Source organism: Palaemon carinicauda, chromosome 38 (genome assembly GCF_036898095.1).
Source record: "Palaemon carinicauda isolate YSFRI2023 chromosome 38, ASM3689809v2, whole genome shotgun sequence".
NCBI lineage: Eukaryota > Metazoa > Arthropoda > Malacostraca > Decapoda > Palaemonidae > Palaemon > Palaemon carinicauda.
In genome coordinates, this window is record NC_090762.1 from 11,775,136 (window position 1) to 11,785,135 (window position 10,000).

Consider the following 10,000-nt stretch of genomic DNA (forward strand, 5'->3'; position numbering starts at 1 on the left):
CGCGTCAACGTTCGCCTGCTCGTCAGCGATCTCCTACGTGTCAATGATCACCATCGATCTGCCACGCGTGTCAGTTCCCCTGGACACCATCCGTAGCGATCTAGCGCTCGCCTGCTGTGGACCACGATCTCCAGTAGCTGAGTCTTGCCATAGATCTTCCTACTGCTCGCCAGCGCTCACTTTTACTTCTGTCCTTCTGTGCGCCAGCTTTCTTCAATCGCCAGCACACATCTGTGCGCCCTTTTCTGCCACGCACCAATGGGCGCCAACGGTTTTTCTGACCCTCTAGGATCGCCTGAATAACAGCTTGCTTCAGCGCTCACCTTCCTGATGCACCTGCGCGCCTTCTGTTAGCCCGATGAGCGATAACCATCACTCGTCTCTTACGCGTTAGCGATCGCCTACGCGCCCGCGCGATTCTTCGCCTGTGTGCTAGCGTTTTGTTATCGCATCACCGCTCGCCAACGCGCCGCCGCTTGCCGACACGCCATCCCTTGTCGACGCGCCATCCCTTGTCGACGCGCCATCGCTTTCCAACGCGCCTTCACTCGCCTATGGGCCATCGCTCGCCAGAACGCGACATTTTCGTCAACGCGCCATCGCCCGCCTACGCGCCATCAGTCTCCTGACCGCCTGCGCTCACCCGCGCGCCCACGTGCCCACGCGTCGACGCTTATGCGCGCCCACGCACATACGCTCCAATGTTCGCCCGCGCGCGAACCAACGGTATTCCATCGCGCGGACCAACGGTGTTCCGTCGCGCGGACCGACGGTATTCCGTCGCGCGGACCGACGGTGTTCCGTCGCACGGACCGACGGTGTTCCGTCGCACGGACCGACGGTGTTCCGTCGCGCGGACCGACGGTGTTCCGTCGCGCGAACCGACGATGTTCCGTCGCGCGAACCGACGGTGTTCCGTCGCGCGAACCGACGGTGTTCCATCGCGCGAACCGACGGTGTTCCATCGCGCGAACCGACGGTGTTCCATCGCGCGAACGTCGACTTGATTCCTGCAGTATCCATTGCTCGCCTATGGGTCATTACTCGCCGACCACTAGCTCTCACACTTCCTACCATGCTCGCCCTTCCTACCATGCTCGCCCTTCCTACCACGCTCACCCTCCTGCGCTCCTTCGAGCACTTTCGTTTCCGCTCCTGCGTGCCCGTACATGGGCGCGTCCACGTTCGGCTACGCGCAAACCATTGATTTACCATCACGCGAGCGCCAGGGCGATTGCGAACGCGATTGCGACCGCGATTCCCATCGGGGTTTCGCAACATGGCCAGCTTGGCGAGTCTTCTGGAGCGTATTTCCAGAACACGGTCTTCACCCCGTAAATGCAGAGCATGGCACATGCAAGAGCAGGAAGAATCTTCAGGGAGGTCTGAGCAACATTCTTCTTTCCAGAACCTGGGTTAGCCCTCCCCCGTCATTCCCGGGAAGGGTTTTGCCAGGGAGCTTTCCGTTCGAGATTTCTCCGTCGGCCAAGGGGTGACTGGTTTACCCCTTCCTCTTCTCCATATCGTGAAAGGGGCTTACCAGGTCCTTTCCCTCCTCGGTTGCGACCCGAGGTTTTGTACAAAGAAGCTCCAGGAAGATCATGGGTACTTTCCTCCTCTCGGGCTCAGGCACCTTGGCGTTTCGTCATCAAGTTTCGAACTTGCAAGCAAACTCGATGTTGGACCATCTGGACGCAATGACCGAGGGCTTCCTCTCGGGTGTCTCATCCATGGAGGTCGACAAACTCAGACACCCTTCCATCCTTGGGAAGAGCTTGTTTGTGCCCAAGGACAGAGACATAGACAGCGGTTGTGCGGAGGAAGTCGACTTCCGTTTTCACTCCTCCAAGGTGCTTTCTTACAGACACTGCAGGGCTCCAGCGCCTCTTTCTATCAACCTCGTCGGCCTAAGTTATCGGACCAGCTACGGCAGCTAAGACAAGGTGTCCAATAGCAGTCCCCTCCTGTCAAGAACAGGTAGCACGGGAGGCTCTCCCGGGGGGGGGGGGGGGGGGGGGGGCATAATCCTAGAGGGGGCGGCAGAGTTCACGAACTCTAGGATTGGCAACCCCTCCTTGCAGGTCTCACGCTGGGAGGATGCCTAAGGTTACTCATCCGGATAACAGCTTCCCGATGCCGATTCCGGCGCGATCTCCGTCATCAGCCAAGGATATCACGCCTGCCGTCTCTGTCAGCGAATTCAGTGTCACTGAACCTCTATGCCATGGGGTCGGCAAGAAATTTGCCCGTTTGGGCAGAATGATCCATGCCTTAGGAGTAGGTCCTCCATAGGATCGTCGACGGCTTCACCCCCCGGCTTCTTCAGTCGATCCTTTCTCGTAGGAAAGCATCTGAGACGGGAATTCCGTAGTCGACCTCTCTCTGATCAAGTTTTTCGAACAAACTTCGTCCAGCGTGGAACAGCAGAATCAATCAGACTGGTAACGAGGCAGCAGGACTCCTTAGGCCCTGGATCGGAATTCAGCCTAGACTATAGGTGTTCCTGCTTAAGATGTGGTGTGGCGATCCCGCCGTGGCATCGCATGTTTTTCCCCAGAGAACTCTCCCTGCTTTCCTCATGGCCGCTCAGGTGCAGGCATCCGCCTCTTCGCCTTTTGGAGGTCTGGTCAACTACGGTAGGCTCGGGTTCGACCTTCTTCAACGCCGGGACAAGCTTCCGGATCCTTACCATATGTGAGGGATCATGGTAATTTGCTGGGCTTTCTCTACTTCTTCCTCAACATCTGGAGTATCTAGCCATGATGTTGAGTCAACGGCCTTACCACGTTGGAAACCCCGCTTCTCGTCCGTCCAGCGAGGTTAAGCAACGTTGGGTCTGGTCGTTACTTGGATGGGTGACCACCTGGGGACGCCAGATGCTGTTGCCTCCTCCTCCGAGCCTTCCCTTCATTTGACTGTGGCAAGGCTGAGGAGAGTCGCAGTACCTGTTCTCAGTCAAGCAGAGCTTTCAGCCCTACCTTGGAACGTTTCCTAGGTCTCTTTTCCTCATTGACCCGTCTAAAGTCCCGAACGGTCGCCTCAGGATAAGTTCCCTGTGGGGCGGCCCAAGTTCCGGTGGTTTCAAAGGAACGATTAACCAGACTTTCTGGCCCCTATGGGACCAGCGAAACGATTAGACCTGCAATGGGTGTTGACGTATGGAACCTCTTGATGGGAGTGGATATTCTCATCCTTTCTCCACATTTTTTATGCTGTTCTCGGACTCGTCAAAGAAAAGGGGGGGGGCATGTTCCGGTTCAGGCCTATGGTCAGGACCTGAGGGATACCTCTCCATCATTCAGGCAGGCTTAGGGGCCGTAGTCTGGCCCCTCTACAGATCCTACAGCTCCTGCCGAGTCGCTCCGTGCGCGACGACTTCATGGTACTGGCGTATTCCAACCAACAAGGGACGCATTTTCATACCTTCGCATCTTGCAGTAGAGATACTGAGATGATTTGAGATCCTCTCAATACCACTATTGGCTCTCTCTTTCCGGGCAGAGGAATGTTCTCTCCGACTATCTGAGCAGAGCCTCGCAGATAGAGTGTACCTGGGGGTCTTTGACCTTTAGTAACCAGCAAGTCCTGGCCTGGGGGACCTGATCACGACAGCTTGGAACTTCAAGCTCCCGCTGTTCTTCCCCACAGTCTCAGACCCCAAGACTCTTTGGCAAGATGCATTCCGGTGATGGTGGGACAACATCGACGCCTGCGTCTTCATACTTTGTTGTCTGTTGAGAATGGGTCTCAACAAGACCAGGTTGTCTGTCAACCTTTCAATGGCCCTGAGAGCTCCACTGGGACTATACGCAGAACGGTTTCCGGACCCTCTGCTTCCCCTGACGGAACTCCCGGGAGAGCTTCTCCCATGGCACAGGCTACTCAAACAACCACACTGCAACATCTTTCACGAGCCGGGGCATCGCTTCGGCTTCACGCCTGGAGACACTACGCCTCCTTTTCAAGAAGAGACAACCCGCTACAGTTGCGGGGCGGAGGTCGCGTCATCTGCGATAGTCATCCGCAGGGGTCTTCCAGGCGAAGTGGAGAGTCTTCGGTGGTTGGTGTCGTGGGAGATATACCTCTTCCCTTGAGGCCTCTTCTCCAGCAATAACAATCTTATTGCCTTTCGGCAGGGGGAAACTCCTTTCCGCTCTCGGCAATGAAGCCTGTTGCTCAGCCTTTCCCTGGCCTTCAGGCTGAAAGGAATAAACTTTTTCCTTCCCACTGGACCTTTCCTCGCTCATGCGAAGCTGCAAACATCCCTGCCCCCAGCAGAGTGAGACCTCCAACATGGAGCATGGCTCGGACTTTTTAGTCCCTTAAGAGATCTTCTCAAGACCCATTACGTCAGGCCTCTGATCGTATTCCATCTTGGGGCTCCTGCTCACTCTGGCTGTGGCCAGTGTGTAAGCAGTCTTCTTGGTCTCGTACGACTCCGCCCTTTCTAAGGAATGGGGGGAGGCAACATTCAGGTTCGCTCCTGAGTTGTTGGCTAGACTCCGAATCTTGGCCCTTCGGTCCAATTCCTTCAAGATTTCGAGTCACCATTCTGTATCAGATGACCCAAAACCTTCCCCTTCTTGCCAGTAAAGGAATCGAGGGGTTATCTTTGGGAACAGCTGCAGTTTGTCCTCACGTGCAGCCAGGTTGGGAGCACAAGAAGGACACGGGGGAGAGTCACCAGTATACCTCTTCAGCTCAGATTCAAGGACATTCATCTCAACCTGAATCCAGACCCTCCCCCGTCACGTCGCCCTACAGCACGATGTCGGATACATCGCAACGTCCCTCGCCTTCGAGTAATACTACTCTGTGACGCAGGTGCTACAAGCTGCAGTCTGGAAGCGTCTAATGACCTTCGTAGCCCGCTTCCTGCAGGGCGTGACCCACAGGAGTATCGATACGTTTCTATCGCTCTGTGGTGGCTACACAACAGCTGGTCTAATCTCGGGCTCCTTTTTGGACAGGTAGTAGAAGGTTGAGGGCATCGTTATCAGGTTTTAGTCTGCATGAACGAAAGAAGTATGTCTGGCCCTTACTTCTTTCTTCATCATCCCCCTCTACTGGGAAGCAGCATCCTAGTCTCTGCATAGCTGACCTCAAACCTCTGCAGGTAAACCATGCTTCCTTGTGTTCCGAGTATTGAGTCAATACTGTCGCGTCCCCCATACCCTGACGAGGTGGTATTGGGAACGTCCAAAACCCAGAGTTCCTTCTGGAACTCCAGGTCAACTGCCTAGGACGGGTCACACTTCTTCCTTCACACACAAGCTTATGTTGGCCACACAGTTCCTTGCAGAGCAAGGACCTTGTGAGGTGCAGGAACTCCTTTTCTCGAGTGCGACTCACTCGGATTCTGAGTCCCCGGGTAAAGCCAAAGCCAGTATGGCTGGGGACTTTCCACCCTTCCTAAGGGGTAAGTCACCCAATGTAAATAGCGTGGTTTGTATTTCGGTTACCGAACAAATGACAAATTCGGAGATAATTTGTATTTTTCCTAACCATACAAACCTTAGCTATTTACATATTTTTGCCCACCAACCCTGTCCCCCAAGACAAGTCCTATCTCTAAGTGAAAGTGAAGCAGTTCACTGGTGTGTGAGGGGGGGAGGGGTAGCTAGCTACCACTCCCCTACCCCCCTGCTAACTAGCGCGGGGGTAATACACCCTCGTTAAATTCTAATGGCTCGCCATTTCAGCTACGCTAAAAGGTAAACCCAATGTAAATAGCAGTATCTCTTCCTTAATCCCTAAACCACAAATGCTTCGTTCACTATATAGCTTTCCACTATACCTCTAATTCCATCATGTTGCTTTACAGGTTTTTCCAATTTCTTACTGCTACACAGTGAGGCTTGGCCTTCCCGGATCGGACGCCAAACCATAGTAACCTATGGGCCAAATTCATTTAGGCCTAACCATGACAATAGGAATAAGGAGCTTATTTAAGCTGCTACGATTTTTGGTATTTTTATTTTATTGCTTCTTAGAAATTGTGTAAAATAATTGGTATCTTACCAAAAGAGTTTATATATACAGCATATATATATATATATATATATATATATATATATATATATATATATATATATATATATATATATATATAATATATATATATATATGTGTGTGTGTGTGTGTGTGTGTGTGTGTGTATGTAAATATGTGTGTGTTTGTGTCTATCTTACCATGTATATATATACATATTTATGTATTTGTGTGTTTACAGTATGGATATATATGCATTTATATATATATAGATATACATGTATGTAAAGTATGTATGTATGTATGTATGTATGTATGTATGTATGCCTATGTATGCATGTATGTATGTTTGTGTATCCTTAATTAATCCTCTAGTATCATAAATACAATCTACCGATCTACCGTTAATATGAGAATCAGTTATGTAATCAATATTACACAATTCCCATTTTAAATTTTGCTGTCCAACCTTGGAAAATGGTCTCCCCGGTTCCAACGCCGGGCCAAATAGGGTTTCATAATCAGGATATTTACGAACCCAATTACAATTGCAATTAAGTTCTTAATGAGAGTTGAAATCAGTTGTAAATGAAAATTGTATTTTTTGATAAATGTTTTACAATATTAATTGGAAATGGTCATATGTAGTATTTGATAATTGGAGTGGTATAGACGATGTAATTAGGGTTGATATGTAGGCCTATGTATATATATATATATATATATATATATATATATATATATATATATATATATATATATATATATATATATATATTAAATTCAATGAATAAACGATAAATGGCAAATATAGCCTATATAGATTATCTGTTTCCTCATTTCCTTTCCTCACTGGGCTATTTTCCTTGTTGGAGCCCTCGGTTTTATAGCATCCTGCTTTTCCAACTAGGGTTGTAGCTTAGCAAGTTGTAATAATAATAATAATATTAATAATAATAATAATAATAATGGCTCTAGAATATCATCATTTTCATTAGTAGTAGTAGTAGTGGTAGCAGTAGTAGAGAATCTAGGGGTCTTGTAGAGAGAGAGAGAGAGAGAGAGAGAGAGAGAGAGAGAGAGAGAGAGAGAGAGAGAGAGAGAGTGAGAGAAGTTGTGTAAACCATCTTCAACTAACGTAGATTTTGGTCTACAGTCATCTGGTAGCAAATAGGCCTAGGACTACGAATTTAATTCTAAAAATAATTGCTGAGAACAAATATTTAGCGAACAGAAACTGTGAATAGTTTTATATATTTCTTAGATTATTTTCTTACAACCCTTCAGAGAGAGAGAGAGAGAGAGAGAGAGAGAGAGAGAGAGAGAGAGAGAGAGAGAGAGAGAGAGAGAGAGAGAGAGAGAGAGCAATTCCTAACACATTTAAATCAAATAATGGTTTTAAGCTATCTATAGTCTTCCCCCAAACGCCTCGATCCTTAGCTCACAAGGATGGTGAGGTTGCAGACACTGCGAGAAACTAGCGAGCTTGAGTGCACTCGAACCCCAGTCCAGCAAATCGCAAAGCAGGGACGTTTCCAATAAGCTTTTATGTCAGCAAATCTAACTAACTACTGTCGTGGTGGCTGATGTAGTAACGTCCCTGGCTGGTGAACGCCAGACTGAGGTTCGAGTCCCACTTAATTTCGTTAGTTCCTTTGGTCGCTGCAACCTCACCATCCTTGTGAACTAAGGATGAGGGGTTATGGGGGAGCCTATAGGTCTATCTGTTGAGTCATCAGCAGCCACTACCTGGCCCTCCTTGGTCCTAGCTTGGGGGGAGAGGTGGCTTGGACGTTGATCATATGTATAATAAGGTCAGTCTCTAGGGCATTGTCCTTCTCACTAGAGCAATGTCACTGTCCCTTGCCTCTGCCATTCATGAGTGACCTTTAAACCTTTAAATCTTTATGGTCAGTCTCTAGGGCATCGTCCTGCTTGATAAGCCATGTCACTGTCCCTTGCCTCTGCTATTCATGAGTGACCTTTAAACCTTTAAAACAACAAAGGAAATTTGTTTTCAATCTCCATTAGTCTTTTAAAAAACGAAATAAAAAAAAATCGAATCACAACGAAACTCTACATTTAAATCCATTGTTTTTTCAGAATGTTTCGTTCTAAAATCGAATCGTTTGATTACGAAACTCCCGAGAAGATGTTCTTTTGACTTCGCCATATAAACACTTAAAATTTAATATACTGAAAATATGATTCGATGTCTGTTCAGATTTTAGATATTTTTTCTTGTAATTTGTATATCTTCAAGATATATATATATATATATATATATATATATATATATATATATATATATATTATATATATATATATATCATACGGAAGTGATTAATATCTTGGTATTCCTTAAAACAAAAATTACCGATTATTTAATCTATAAACGAGTTCCCAGCACCGTCTGTTGGCAAACAAGAGAACTATTTTTGGGCAACAGCATTTTTAAACGGTAGGGGAAGTAGGGTCTTACACAACACTGATTTTTGTCATTTTCTCGTGAGATATCCTTCTATATATATTTCCTCACTTGTATTTATATCTTAATTGATTTATTGTTTTACGTTATTGATGTATTATGACGGATGGAATTAAAGTAATAACTTTTAAAGTTACCAAAACTTTAATTTTACCCTAAACCAATAATGGATTTTCCCCGGAAGGCTGACTTTAATTTTCCCCCTAAATCATCAATGGACTCGCCCACTATAGACGAAATGAATACCCTAAACTACGAACAAAAGACGTTGTAAAATATAAAAAAGAACAAATAAACGGACTCTTTGATCCGATGATATGTCGATTAAAAGGGATATTATAATTAAGTTATTAATGAGGCTAGATGAAAATACTCAATCAATCCTATATCCTTTTTGATGGAATTAATAAATAAACACACACACACACACACACATATATATATATATATATATATATATATATATATATATATAGCAGATACCTTAACGTGGTGAAAGAGTTTGTGTATCGCCATGATCAGTAAAACTGTACTAAGTCAGGCCCACCCATACTAGGTTGGTTTGCTGTGAGCGAGCAGACTAAAGTCTCCCACCATCACCAATTCGCACTGGTGGCGAAAACTGTCCAAACCCCAGACATGAATAAGGACATGTCTGAGAGCTTTGCCCTACAGTGTACTAGAAACGGCTACATTAGTTGTTGATATATATATATATATATACAGTATATATATATATATATATATATATATATATATATATATATATATATATATACACTAACGTCCAATTATCACATGCAACTTGGCGACAAAATCTTTCCTAAAGCCTCTAACTCATTCCAAAGGACGAAGCAATATGAAACTATCGCTCAATTCAGGAGAAAATTACTCACTCGACCGGACGAAATAATATGAGAATATCGCTCAATTCAGAGGAAGAACAGAAAGGTTCCCAGTCCGAGTGCTTTTAAAGTTAATAATAATAATAATAATAATAATAATAATAATAATAATAATAATAATAATAATAATATAACGTCCCTTCCAGGACTGAAGTACGTGTAGGCCTACGTATGCAGCGGTTTCCAGTCTACTGCAGGACAAAGGTCTCAGACATGAAATGCTTGGGCTTTGGCTAGCTTTCATCGCCAGGCTAGCCGACTGCAAATTGTTGATGGTTGGAGACTTTGGTCTCATTGCTCACAGCAAACCAACCTAGTATGGGTGGTCATATCTAGTATAGCTTTGCTGATCATGGCGATACACAAACCCTTTCACCACGTTAAGGGGTCTCTGAATTTTGGAGATTTTCACCTTTTCCTTTTTAATTTTCAGAATTTTTCATTTCTTTAGAATATAATCTTATAACGAGAGAGAGAGAGAGAGAGAGAGAGAGAGAGAGAGAGAGAGAGAGAGAGAGAGAGAGAGAGATTAAGAAATCTATCTCGCGACTGCAACTGGCAAAAGTTTGCTAATGTTCGATTCAGCTAAGTTTGACTTCATCTTCATTTCCTTAAG

General features: G+C 46.1%; 1 protein-coding gene and 1 pseudogene across 1 annotated transcript in view; one reads left to right on the plus strand and one right to left on the minus strand.

Moving 5' to 3' along the window:
* Positions 1-10,000, minus strand: part of LOC137630425 (solute carrier family 22 member 20-like) — a 124,413-nt gene that overhangs the window by 70,946 nt on the left and 43,467 nt on the right. The window lies entirely within an intron of this gene.
* Positions 2,770-2,888, plus strand: LOC137630724 (5S ribosomal RNA; annotated as a pseudogene).